Source organism: Gopherus flavomarginatus, chromosome 7, assembly GCF_025201925.1.
Source record: "Gopherus flavomarginatus isolate rGopFla2 chromosome 7, rGopFla2.mat.asm, whole genome shotgun sequence".
Classification (NCBI taxonomy): Eukaryota; Metazoa; Chordata; order Testudines; family Testudinidae; genus Gopherus; species Gopherus flavomarginatus.
In genome coordinates, this window is record NC_066623.1 from 23,692,811 (window position 1) to 23,707,691 (window position 14,881).

Here is a 14,881-nt window from a genome sequence, read left to right on the forward strand (position 1 = left end):
CATGTTGGTTCATCTTTTTCAGATTTATATTTGATATAAAATGTGTTGGGCTGCTTAGAGCGGTTATGGTTTGCCTGTTTAGACATGCCTGTAGGCAGATCCCATTAGCATGCATATTTTCCCCTACATTTGCAAAATGCCTTCTTATGAGTTTTATAACCAGGAAGATAATTAATGTCTGGAACTGACTAGCACGGGCAGCAACAGACGTCAAAACTGTGAACATACATTCAGAGACCAACTGGTTGGTACATAGGGAATGAGTATATAGAGGAAACGTATTACAGAGCATACTTATTCCCTTTATTTTTATCAGAGAGCTGGGTGAGCATCTTTGCTGATTCTCAAGGAGTCCCTGGAAATTCCTTGCTTATTTCCTAACATTTTGGCTTTTGTGGCTTGTTTGATAATTCAAACCCAAACTGGAAAATCACCACAGGCAACATGGCCCTTTTGCAGCTGTTCAGCATGGTGACTAGACATTGGCTAACTGTATTTAATAGATAATACATTAGGTAAAATAGATAAATGATAGGCAAGTGGATAGATGATAGATTGATAAAATAGGCTAAAAAATATCAACTAAACCTTACGTCTACTCAAAATTAAAGCACTTCCTCACAAAATGTTTAGAGAGGGAACCATCTTTTAATATGGGGTCAAATTCAGCTTTGGTGCAATTGCTGTTGACTTCATTTGGAACTGTGGTGCTTACACCTTAGCTGAATGTTGTCCCAGGTTAGATAAGTGACACTTTCAATGGACTATTCACCCTGGTGTGTCTAAGTGATATCTGCTCATTTTATTGAGAGAAAACGAGTATTCACTCCTGTTAACAATACAAATCTGATAAAATCTGAGACCAAGTCTGCTGTTCAAGGGCTAGAGTGGTTCTCAACCTATTTACCACTGTGGGCCGCATATGTGGCCCACACTGTGTTATGGGTTGCATCCAATACTATGTTTATGGCCCTGAGGATGTCACCTGGGCTGCAGCTCTGGGCCGCAAGTGGCCCACAGGCTGCAGGTTGAGAATCACTGGGCTAGACTAAGTGGAATGCCTCCCTGTACTCACCAGGAGTGTGCTTGCTACTGCTAACCCTTTCTGGGATTCAGCCACCGCTCTCTCTGGTCTGGTTCTAGCTTTGCTCTGGGGCCAAATTGGATTAATTAATAAATATCTCGTATGTAAGCAGTGCCATAATTTTTGTGAGTGGCAATTGCTGCAGTGCCTTAGGAGTGTTCCTGTGGGTTTTATATGTGTGAGAGAGAAAATACCCATTGCTTCCACATCATTGGGCTGTCTCCAGTTTGCAGGGTTGAATTATCCCACAGCATTGAATACTCATGGAGCAATGGCTTAACATTTAGATTTGCTGCTTGATTAGGTCAGACTACTTTGGTAACATCTGTTACTTGTGATCTTCCATGTGGATGTGGAGACTGAGCAGCAAGAGAGGGGAATTCCTGAATCTGCACCAAAACATCCCAATACTGTTGGGAGGTATGATGAAGTCATACTCTCCAGTGCTGGGAAACTGGAATCCCTCTTGTTTGTAGATAATTTAATTCATAGATATTGAGTATCCTCCTCTTAACCAAAATCAATGGTTTTCATGTATAATAGTAGAAGTCCCCGCTCACCCTTTTGTAGAACAGGTGAAATTTGCAGTATTGGCAGACAGGAAAAAAATCTTGTGACTTGTAACCAGGAAGTTTAGAGCAGATGAAATCAAGAGAATCAGTAAGAAGCTCTACATCATTTTTATACAGCCACTTTTATGATTTACTGTAAGCGTTCTAAGACTGTCTTTATGAATCAGTTTTCATGGTCATTTACATGGACCGCATCTGTGGCTATAGCACAAAGATGACTACAAAACTAATTTCAATTAACTAAATCCCTGGGAAGTTCACAAAATCTTGACAGGTATTTCTCACTTCTCAAACTTTGGAGAGCTCCTTTTACTGTGTTAACAACTGTGCTAGTATCGGAATCTGACCTTTACCGTGATCCAGCCCATTGTTTCCCTCTCTAGGCTGTCTTCTGGTCCAAGATGGTTCTCCAGCACACTTCAGCAAGTGATTGTGACCTGGGTCTGTTGTTAGATCATCTTCGTTACTTGTCTGCTGGCAGACAATTCTTCTCAAGTTTGTTTCAACTTTCAGATTTATCTTTCATCGCTCTCCAACACTCTAGAGTAAATCTGACAATTTTGCAGGCCTGATTGGTATTATCCAGATTACCTATGGATTTAATCACCATGGACTTGTTTATATTAAAAAATATTATTCTGTTCAAACATGATTATGAAGAGGTGAGTTAGATAGCATGTTGCTGACCACAACTGATGGATTATTGTAGTATGCAGTGTAGCTGTAGTCATGTTAGCCCCAGGATATTAGATAGACAAGGTGGATTAGGTAATATCTTTTAAATTGTATTGAGCATTGTGCCAGTCAATTGTGGTTAAACCCTGGTGTATATGGATTTGTGCTAGTGAATTATGCTAAATTTATGAACGTTTGGAAAGTGTATCCCAAGAGGAAGTCACTGTAATACATTCCGGAACTAGAATTGTTTATAAAAAGGTATAGGTTAATCCTAGCACTGCCTGTGACCACAGTAAATATACCACCATTCTAAGAATGGACATTGGCTTATGTGTACAGGATAACAATTCTTGGAGTGTTTGAAAGACAGTTGAAGAAGGGAAATAAAGGCAGAATCCAATTCTATTATATCTAGATGGAGACTTCACAGTAAAGGAGGTGAATTAGAACCACATTTTTTTACATCTGATTTGTGATGCAATATGAAGGAGGTCAGACTAGATCAGTGGTTCTGAAACATTTTTTCCATGGGACACTTGAAAATTGCTGAGGGTCTCAGCAGACCACTTAATGATCTTTCCAAATGTTGTTTGTACCGTTAGCTAACTATTATAAAGTGCTTTGGATAAAAGCACTATATAAAAACCCTTTAATAATAATTAACTTTTTGTTCTACAAATAAAGGCATAAACTCATATTTAATATAACTAGTCTTACCTTTCTAATGCAACTGATGTGCCCTCTCTCTCCTGCCATGGCAGGCCTTGAGCTGGGGCTGGGAATGAGGGGGGTCTCTCCCCTACTGCAGCAGCTCCAGAGCTGGAGCTGAGAAGGAGGTGGGTCTTTCCCTTGCCACAGCAGCCCCCCAAGCTGGGGCTGGGAATGAGGGTCATCTTTCCCTGGCAGCCGCAGCCCTGAAGCTGAGGAAAGTCACCTCTTTCTCTGGCCACTGCAGCCCTGCAGCCCCTCCACCCCCTCTTCTAACCCTACTGCCCCCTCATACCCCCTCTTCTCATTCCATTGCCCCCTCCCACCTACCTCCTATTCCCCCGAAGGCCACCACCTTACCTTAAATGTGCGTCTTCTCCAGGGTCCACTAATTAGGTGGGTGGCCCTTCATTCTCTTGTGTGCAGCCGCCCAGGCACGCACCTGAGAAGGAACTATCTGCGGACCACCTGAATGGAGCTTGTGGACCACAGTTTAAGAACCTCTGTATTAGATGTTCATGATAGTCCCTTCTGACCTTAAAGTCTACGAATCTATGATTGACCATCCGTAGGTAAATGACACATCTATGGAGGTGGACAAAGTAGTCATCAATCATCTAGCCTACCAATCACAATGGTATTAATTGAAATGTAATTATTCCATCAAACATTATTCTGCCAATAACCTGCAAAGCAGAGGAAGCTATATCTGTTTTTAAATGTAAAGAATTTTATATACAGAGGTAATACAAGCAAAACTCAGTATCCCTCTCTTAGATGAAGACTTCTGATTTTTGTAGCCGGAAAAAATGGGGAATATTTATAAGCAGAGATGCTGGAAATGCAAATTTCTGTTTCCATAGGGTTTGGATATTTCAGGGTTATTTAATTTAATTCTTTCCATCACCTAGGTTATAGGTGAGAATTAATTTTTGGTTCCTTTTCTCCTGCACAAAGTTGGTGGTTTCTTAATGTCAAATGTGATGCCCATAAAAGGGCTTAATATATAGAATGTAGAGTGGTCAATTAATCAAAGTTAACTCACGAGATTAACTCAAAAATTAATTTCAATTAAAAACATGAATCACGATTAGTAACAGTTTTAATCACACTGTTAAACAATAGAATACTAACTGACATTTATTAAGTATCTTTTTATGTTTTTCTACATTTTCAAATATATTGATTTCACTTATAACACAGAATACGAAGTGTACAGTGCTCACTTTATATTACTTTTGATTACAAATATTTGTACTGTAAAAATGATAAACAAAAGAAATAGTAATTTTCAATTCACTTCATACTAGTATTGTAGTGCAATCTCTTTTTTGTGAAAGTGAAATTTCCAAACGTAGATTTTTTTGTTATGTAACTGCATGCAACAACAAAACAATGTAAAACGTACAAGTCCACTCAGTCCTACTTCTTCTTCAGCCAATTGCTAAGAGAAAAAAGTTTGTTTATATTTACGGGAGATGATGCTATCTGCTTCTGATTTACTGTGTCACCTGAAAGTGAGAAAAGGCATTTGCATGGCACTATTGTAGCCGGCATTGCAAGGTATTTACATGCCAGATATTCTGAACATTTCATATGTGTCTTCATTCTTCGACCACCATTCCAGAGGATATGCTTCCATGCTGACGATGCTTGTCTAAAAAATGAACAGGAGTACTTGTGGCACCTTAGAGACTAACAAATGTATTTCATCATAAACTTTCGTGGGCTACAGCTCACTTCTTCGGATGCATAGAATGGAACACACAGACAGAAGATATTTATACGTACAGAGAACATGAAAAGGTGGAAGTATGCATACCAACTGTAACTAACATGGCTGCTACTCTGAAACTTGTCTAAAAAATGTATTAATTAAATTTGTTACTGAACTCCTTGGAAGAGAATTATATATCTCCTGCTCCATGGTTTTACCTGCATTCTGCCATATATTTTGTGTTATGGTAGTCTAGGATGACGACCCAGCATATGTTGTTTGATTTAAGAACACTTTCACTGCAGATTTAACAAAACAAAAAAAAGGTTCCAATATCAGATTTCTAAAGATAGCTACAGCACTTGACCCAAGGTTTAAGAATCTGTAGTGCCTTCCAAAATTTGAGAGGGACGAAGTGTGGAGCATGCTTTCAGAAGTCTTAAAAGAGCAACACTCCAATGCGGAAACTACAGAACCTGAGCCACCAAAAAAGAAAATCAACCTTCTGCTGGTGGCATCTGACTCTAATGATGTAAATGAACATGCATGGTTCTACACTGCTTTGGATTGTTGTCGAGCAGAACCTGTCATCAGCATGGATGCATGTCCTCTTGAATGGTTGTTGAAGCATGAAGGGACATAAGAATCTTTAGCACAACTGTCACTAAAATATCTTGTGATGCTGGCTACAATGCCAGGAAAACTCCTGTTCCCACTTTCAGGTGACATTGTAAACAAGAAGCGGGCAGCATTATCTCTTGCAAATGTAAAAAAAAACTTGTTTGTCTGAGCGATTGGCTGAAGTAGGACTGAGTGGACTTGTAGGCTCTAAAGTTTTACATTGTTTTATTTTTGAATGCAGTTATTTTTGTACATAATTCTGCATTTGTAAGTTCAACTTTCATGATAAAGAGATTGCACTACAGTACTTGTATTAGGTGAATTAAAAATACTATTTCTTTTGTTTTTTACAGTGCAAATATTTGTAATAAAAATAAATATAAAGTGAGCATGGTACACTTTTTATTCTGTGCTGTAACTAAAATCAATATATTTGAAAATGCAGAAAGCATCCAAAATATTTAAATAAATGGTATTCTATTATTGTATAACAGTGCAATTAATCGTGAGATTAATCATGATTAATTTTTTAAATCACTTGACAGCCCTAGTAAAATGCTTTCTTTATAGACATTTCTATAGTGCTCAGCACCATACTGTCTGAACAACTGTCAAAGATTGCTAGGTAATACTGTCATACCTCAGGCTATGATGAAGTAATGGGAACTTGTATTGTTGATGTATTACCTGTAATTTGGTATCTGGCTTCAAAACTTTGATGGAATCTCTCTGGAACTAGTCAGAAGTGCAATTTTCCACGCTGGAGAGATTCATTCTCTCCTTCGTGTGCATCTGAATTCAGCTTTTAGTAAAAGCATTCACTATTTTTTCCAACTGGCCTCTTGCTACTTTTACTCCAAACAAGATCAAATGATAATGTTCAGCATGTGTGGTTTAGGGTCCAATCTAATTCCCATAAAGTCAATGTGAGTTTTACCATTTACTTCCAGGGGAGTTGGATCAACATCAAAGGCTTGTATAAGCATTGGGAAACCATTCAAACTATGGTGTCTGAGCTGAAAGGAATCTAATCTCTGACCCTTCTGAGTTTCATCCATCATTATTCATTATAACAGAACTTTCTTTGGCTTCTGGTTGGTAGCAACAAGCTAGAGATTAGTATCAAGGTCACAGAACAACCTTGCATACTATGATAAATGGCAGGATCTCTGAGGTGCTCAATCTACTATCGGATTCCATTTCATACCTCATCTGTTATTATGAGCATAGGATGTGCAAAAATTCCCCACTGCTATAACACGCCAACAAACAAGGGGCAAATGCTCTGACTTCCTATTAGCAAGAGATATGAAATTATATAGTGTTTAATCATATCTTGGTGAGAATAATGAATTTTAAAGAATTATTTACATTTGATTCATTCCATCCACAGCGTCTCCTGGAAGAGGAGCAATTTATGGACATCATGTATATCATTGATAAAACATTAAAGTTTACTTGTAAAAAATGGAGACTTTTTAACAGGTTGGTGTTGGTTATAGAGTACTTGAAATTATGGCTGTCGATTAATAGCAGTTAACTCATGCGATTAACTCAAAAAAAGTAATCACAATTTAAAAAATTAATCACGATTAATTGCAGTTTTAATTGCACTGTTAAATAATAGAATACCAACTGAAATTTATTAAATATTTTGGATGTTGTTCTACATTTTCACATTTTGTATTCTGTGTTGTAATTGACATCAAAGTGTATATTATTTTTGTTTACAAATATTTGCACTTAAAATGATAAATAAAAGAAATAATATTTTTCAATTCACCTCAAACAAGTACTGTATCTTCGTGTCATGAAAGGGTAACTTACAAATGTAGATTTTTTTTGTTACATGACTGCACAATGTAAAACTTCAGAACCTACAAATCCACTCAGTCCTACTTCTTGTTCAGCCAATCACTAAGACAAACAATTATTTTTACATTTAAGGGAGATAATGCTGCCCTCTTCTTATTTACAATGTCACCAGAAAATGAGAACAGGCATTTGCATGGCACTTTTGTAGCTGGAATTGCAAGGTATTTATGTGACAGATATGCTGAACATTCATATGCCCCTTCATGCTTCAGCCCCCATTCCAGAGGACATGCTTCCATGCTGATGACACTCATTAAAAAAAATATGTCAATTAAATTTCTGATTGAACTCCTTGGGGAAGAATTGTATGTCCTCTGCTCTGTTTTACCCACATTCTGCCATATATTTCCTATTATAGCAGTCTCAGATGATAACCCAGAACATGTTGTTCATTTTAAGAACACTTTCACTGCAGATTTGACAAAACGCAAAGAAAGTTACCAATGTGAGATTTCTAAAGATAGCTACAGCACTCGACCCAAGATTTAAGAATCTGAAGTGCCTTCCAAAATCTGAGAGGGACGAAGTGTGGAGCATGCTTTCAGAAGTCTTAAAAGAGCAACACTCCAATGCGGAAACTACAGAACCTGAACCACCAAAAAAGAAAATCAACCTTCTGTTGGTGGCATCTGACTCTGATGATGAAAATGAACATGCATCAGTCCACACTGCTTTGGATTGTTATTGAGCAGAACATGTCATCAGCATGGATGCATATACTCTTGAATGTCGGTTGAAGCATGAAGGGACATAAGAATCTTTAGCACATCTGGCATATAAATATCTTGCGACGCCAGCTACAACAGCGCCATGCGAACACCTGTTCTCACTTTCAGGTGACATTGTAAACAAGAAGCGGGCAGCATTATCTCTTGCAAATGTAAAAAAAAACTTGTTTGTCTGAGCGATTGGCTGAAGTAGGACTGAGTGGACTTGTAGGCTCTAAAGTTTTACATTGTTTTATTTTTGAATGCAGTTATTTTTGTACATAATTCTACATGTGTAAGTTCAACTTTCATGATAAAGAGATTGCATTATAGTACTTGTATTAGGTGAATTTAAAAAACAAAAGAAATAGTATTTTTAAGTGCAAATATTTGTAATAAAAATAAATATAAAGTAAGCACGGTAAACTTTGTTTTCTGTGTTGTAACTGAAATCAATATATTTAAAAATGTAGAAAACATCCAAAATTTTTAAATATATGACATTCTATTACAGTTCAACCAGACGATTAATCACACAATTAATTTTTTTAATCAAGCGAATAATCTTGATTAATTTTTTAAATCACTTGACAGCCCTACTTGAAATACAGTGGCACTTTGCGATCAAAATGCCTTCAGTTGAGGGATGTAAATATTTTTACACACAAAATAGAAGGCTGTTTTTAAAAATCAACCCTCAAATACCTCAAGCAAGATCATACTGAAATGCTCAAGAGAAGTTTGATTTTTATCGGTAAAGTTATTTGCATTTATATAAAAAGTCTCATGACCTGGTGTGCAAGCACAACAGCTTCTAGTAGTTACTCAATAAAGCTGTTACACATAGAGCTCAGGCCTGCTCCTCAGCTGTTGTAAGATGGTATAGCTCTGCTGATGTCAATGGAAAGATGTGGATTTACAGCAGCTGAAGGTCTGGACCAAAATTGCTTAGCTTCTTCCTAGGGAGTAAAAGAGGACACAAGTGTATCCTCCTGCACATTGAGGAGACATTTTTCTGTTCACAGGCTAGAGATAAGAGTGGTAAGGAAGCATAATTTACTGTAAACCATGGAGACATATTACAAGAGATTCCTGCTAGTATCTTAGCAACCAAGGAGAGTAATAGAGAAACTACACAGGGAAATCAACTATTCTTGGCTCATCTTTTTGTTTAACATTTCTTACATGTTTCTGGTATTGACATTTTAGCTATGGGTATTGCATGCCAGGGGGTGTTTTTTTTGTATAGGTTATTGTTTCCGCTCATTGACTGATAGGTGAGGCCATCTCTGCATTTATCAATATGTTGGAGCAATTCTGCTGACACATATCAGACTGACTTTGGGAACATCAGAGATAGAATAAAATAATGCAGCAAAACCAGGACTAGCTATATTCTTACCAAATAAGTATCATGGTGAATGAAAAGCATAGTGGCCCTGATCTTGTTCCCACTGAACTTAATGACAAAATCGTCATTGATTTCAGTGGGGTAGTTGAGGAACTATTTACTGTCAGATCTGAAAACCGTTTATATGGTATACTTCAAACTTGTTTCACACAATTTTACATAGCGCAGTCAATGTAATTCTGTATAATTGTGGTAAACGGAACTTACTGAAAATTAAACGTTACTGACTTTTTTCCCCTAAATCAGCAAAATTAGAACAAATTGATTGATAATTATTTCAGGGTTTGTTTTTTTTTCCAGTACGTGTATTATGAAGATGTATTCAAGAAGGCAAGCTTAGAATCTGTTGATTTCCTTCAAAATTGTTCTATAACTCTCTCTTTCAGTTTATAAGCTACTACTTGAGGCACTGTTGGTCCCAATAGTCCTGCTAGATACAGGAATTTTGAAGCAAAATTGGATTTGGAAAGCTGGACAAATAAAAAATAATAGATTCACATTAATGTTTCAAAATCAATTTGCTTTTCTTTTTGGGACCATACTATTTGGTATTCATGAATATTCAGAGCACCACTGGTATTCATGGCAATGATCACAGATTCTGAAAGTTTTACAACTTGTTATAGGCAGCAGTGCATTATTTGCTATGCACTAATCATTCTGTTTGTTTGTTTGTTTTTTAATTCTCCTATTAAAGATTTTCAGGGACCCAATGAGAAATATGCCAACATGATCAGTCACATAACATGAACAGCAAATAGTCAGTGAGAGTCATTTGTGCACGACCGTTTGAAAATTATTCATCTAGCCTGTTCAATGTATACTTATGAATAATGAAAACTCTTGCAGAAATCTGAAAGGGTTTGCAAACTTATTCACAAACTCCTCAAATGCTTAAATTCATCACATTTTGTTCAACTAATACTATTCTACCTGCTCTAAGAAGTTGTGTTCCAATACCTAAAAGGCTATTCCAGCTCACAAAAAAAGCAAACAAAGGGTTTATAATGGAAATTTCAGTTCAATATTGGCTTCTGCATAGTTCATCCATATGTGTTAAATGTGGAGTAACTCAGGAATGTGACACACACATGCTTCTGAACCTAAATTGCACATTATGACCCAATAAGCCTCAGGCTGTGCATATGAAGTTCTCTTATTATCATGCACAGTGAGGTCTAAAGGTCTCATTATTTACTGAACACCCCACTCCAGGCACTTTCAGGGCTGTTGTATTACTTGAATGGGAGATGACTCAAGGGCATATTTTAATTAGTATCTTTAGGTTAAAAGGGCAGTTTCTAGTTAACAGATAGATCCAGAACCAACCTAGAGGAATGTGCTTCAGTTGGAGCAGCGCTCCTTAAATCAGCCATTGTTCTAAATGGATAATGTGCTGCTAAACACAGACCAAATCAAAGTTTGAGAAAATGTGTAGGGTATAGTTTCCTAGAGATTTTAACTATCCAATAGATTGTGTGAATAATTGCTTCTTTCTGCTTCAGGGTGGAGACGTGGCAAGCACTACATTCAGAGGCGATTATGGCAGGCCTCAGGAGGTCTTGTGAGGCACACGGTCCAGTCATTTTAACCAGTCGGGAAGGGCACTAATCACCTTGAAATGTGCTGCCTGTGGTGCTCCTTACTGCGATTATCAAATGGAATTTCCAAATAAAACATGCATAACACAGCCACTCCTGTGCCCACACTGAGCATGCTAGCTATGACTGTGGCACCACTGACAGCCCAGGGTAAAGTTCTAATAATGGACAGCCTTTTAAGGCTGTTTTAACTTTTTAATTGATTTAATCTTTAGTTTGCTTGACCCGTTTAATCGGTGCTTTAGGTACTCTGCATAGAGAAAAGATGAGTTACTTGAAAAAAGGTGGTATGTTGAAAATACCCACCCTACCCCAGGAGTTGTCATGACTGGATATCATCCTCATAAGTATCTATCCACTTGTTTAAATTCCACATCCGCTTTATGGTCCTGGCAAGATTTTCAGAAGTAGCTAGTGATTTGAGATGCATTGATTTTTAGGTGCCCAATTTAAGACACCCCAAAGGGGCCTGATTTTTTTAGAAAGGGATGTATAGCACTTTCTAGATAGCAGGCTCCTTCCAGGAGTGTCAAGCTGGGTATTCACAAATGGAAACACCTCAGACAGTTAGTCACAACTGAAAATCTTGGCTCCAGTTCTCATCTTCCTTGCTTTCAGTGTGCTAGTGCTTGGCTACCTAGGGCTTATTTCTCTTTGTTTCAGATTATTATTTGATCATTTGATCATGGTGCCTATCAACATGAGAGCCTAACTTCTAGGCGAGCTATGAGCAACAAGGTCATTACCGCTGCCAGAGGCCACGCTAAAACTCTCAGGAAACAGAGGCCTTTCCTGTGAAGGTTCTGGACTATGGGCCTTCCTGTTAGCAGATATTGTCTTTTCTCTTTTTGGCTGGGTGCTAGACTGGGAACTAGGAGACCTACATGCAAATCCCTGCACCTCAGCTGATTTCCTGTGTGACCTTGTGCAAGTCACTTAATCTTTCTACGCCCTACCTCACAAAGGTGTTGTGAGGCTAAACATGTTAAAAATTGTGAGGCACTCAGATGTTACTTTGGTGCAGGACTGATAATTAGACAGATAGGACACCAGTCAAGCATGGTACTTACATATATGCTTAAATTTAAGGCAGTAGTGGTCCTCTTGACTCTTGCCCTAGAGCACGATACGAGACACAGCTCTTTGTGTCAGACTGAAATAAGGGACGACTCACAATTAGTGGAAGACTTTTCTTCCCTTAGGCACCTTAGAAAGATCCACAAGACTATGAGCTAAGTGAAAAAAAAAGGAGTGGAGAAGATGCTCATACTTAGGCAGAACTTCATTCAGTTGTTGAAGTTAAGGCTTAGATACTATAGTACTAGACAGGAGCACCAGAAGCTCCCTAGAAGTGTGTGTGGGGGGCCACTGGCACCCAAACCATGGCCCCCACAGCTTTGCCCCTTCCCCCAGGGCCCTGCCCCCACTTGCTCCTCTTTGCCCCCTTCCCCCATCGCTTAAGGCAGGAAAAAGTGATGGAGCCGTGGCTCCTGGCCCCTCCTGTTCTAGTGCCCCTGGTACTAGACACAGACAAAGGCAGTACTGAGATATGTAATTATCTTACTTAGTATATTCATGATCTTTATTAGAGCCGGTTGAAACCTGGGACTGCATTTTTGCAAACTTCAGCAATTTTATGGAAACGTTTAATGTAAATTTTGAAATCTGAACAATTTCAGTCTGCTCCAAATATTTATTGTGTGCTCATATATTTGACCTTTTTTATCCTCTATGTGTTAAAGTATTATTCTTTTATTTCTTGAAATTGATTTGTTACTGCACTTGTGTATTTCTTGTTTCAAAACAGAGTTCTGAAAAAAAATAGAGTTAAAAATTACTAAAAATGATATAATAGCAGCTGGCCCCTTGTTAGTCTCAGAATGGAAAGGTGCTAAGCTATTTTCTGTTGAGGAAGGGTGATGCAGTGGTTAGGGCACTGGACTACTAGGATTTAGAAGACCTAGGTTTAAAGTCCTTGCTCTGCCACAGATATCCTGTGACACCTTGGGCCAGTTATTTAACTTCCCAGTCCCTCAGTTCCCCATCTGTAAAATGGTAATAATAGCACTTCTCTACCTCACAGGGGTGTTGTGAGAATACACACATTACAGATTTTGAGAGACTCAGACTACAGTGAGGTTGGCTTTATAAGCACCTCTGATTGATAGATCCCTTCTGGGCTTGGAGCAGGAGAGTTCCCTTCTACAATCTTATCCTGGTTCACAATCATACCTTCTTAACTAGAACTACCAGGGAATTCTGATGTGGATGTCAGATGCAAGCTTAGTGATGTGCAAGTGAGAAGCAGAATAATATTCACGTTAATGGTTATCTTAACACTTGGAGAAATCCCCTAGAATTAGCTGCTTGTAAATGTAAATATTTACCAATAATGTTTCAATTACTGTCAGGCTAGTGGATGACATCCATGCCATTCAGATTCTTTTAAGATTTGCAAATCAATACTTAAGAGCCACTAAAGTCTCAGATTACATCTGTCTATTAGACTAAATTGACTAGTTTATTGTTTTAACAGTCTTTTGAAGAGTGATAAGCACATCCTTAAACAACTGCTCAGAGAAGATTTCTTGATTATAACCTTTGAGTGAGTTATGAGAGGAAGCTGACAGCTGTCCTCTCTGGTTTGGAAACAATCACATTAGACTGAATGCTGATGGAAAATGCTACTCAAAGGATGAGCCTGTAATATGAGATAACAAATGATGCCTTGATGACCTTTTTCGTTTTCTAAAGTGGAAGAAAAAGATTGGCATGAGTAATTAGCAGCAGAGGTAAACGCCTGTGTTATTACTTGAAGAACAGTTCAATATTAACAGTGATGTTCTTGTGTGGAAGATGTAACAACATCCTCTTTTGAAATTATTTTCTCAAGTCTTCTCTTGCAGGGATAAACAGAGACGTGAGAACATTCAAGTTAATTTAATGGGCTTGTGCTAATAGAGATGTTTCTTTCCTTTTTTTCAGGGAAAACCTGGGAATAGCCCATTTTTCAGGGAGTAAACAGGGAGCAATAACTTAAATTTAGTATGCTATATGACAGTTCTTTTTTTCTCTTCCACGACCCACTATGATGGCAGATGGCTTTGGCTAACACTTGAGAGCTTGAATGGTAAATTACCAGGAAGAACGTTCTCCATTCTTTTTATTATTAAACTGATCGCTTCATTTTTAACAAGATGCTGGATTTTCAGAGACCTGCTGCCCCCAGATACACAAATATGAACTTACCTAACGTCCTGGATAGGCAAAGAATTCAAGAGTTCCAGGCAAACCCATTGTCAATTACCATGATAGACAAGAAAAGTGCTCCAGTGGCTTTCTTCATTGCCAGAGAAAGGTTGATGTTATGAATGGATGGATGGATAGGTCTGATGACCTGAAAAAGACTACACAGGCCATTCTAACGGAACTGAACATTTTCTCTGAGCTCAGATTCAGCACAATAGGCAGCAAAGAGCCTTTTAAACTTTGCACGGTGGTGAGAGCCTTATTCCCTGAAAAACTAAGCTTCAGAGGAAAAAATAGCAGGTTGAAAGTGAAAAAAGATGGGTTCTATAGAATGTTGTGTGTGCTGATACATGTATAGGTGTGAGAGAGTGACTACTAAACTTCTCTGCTCTTTGTACATCTAGTTCCTAATTCCTTAGAAAGTTCTTTTTGCTGGGTCCCTAGTCTGTGTGTGGGGAGGTCTCATCTAATTTATTTTTCAGTTGTTATCCTTAGCTACCGCTCTTTCTTTGCCTTCTGATTCTTATGCTTGGATGTTTTCCTTCTGCTTCTTTAGTCTGAAGAAGGTATCCAGACACGAAAGACAGGAGGAGAATGGTGCCCAAGCTGATTAACAGCTGCTTGAAGCAAGGGTCAGCTTTAGGAAGTGCGGGTCCCA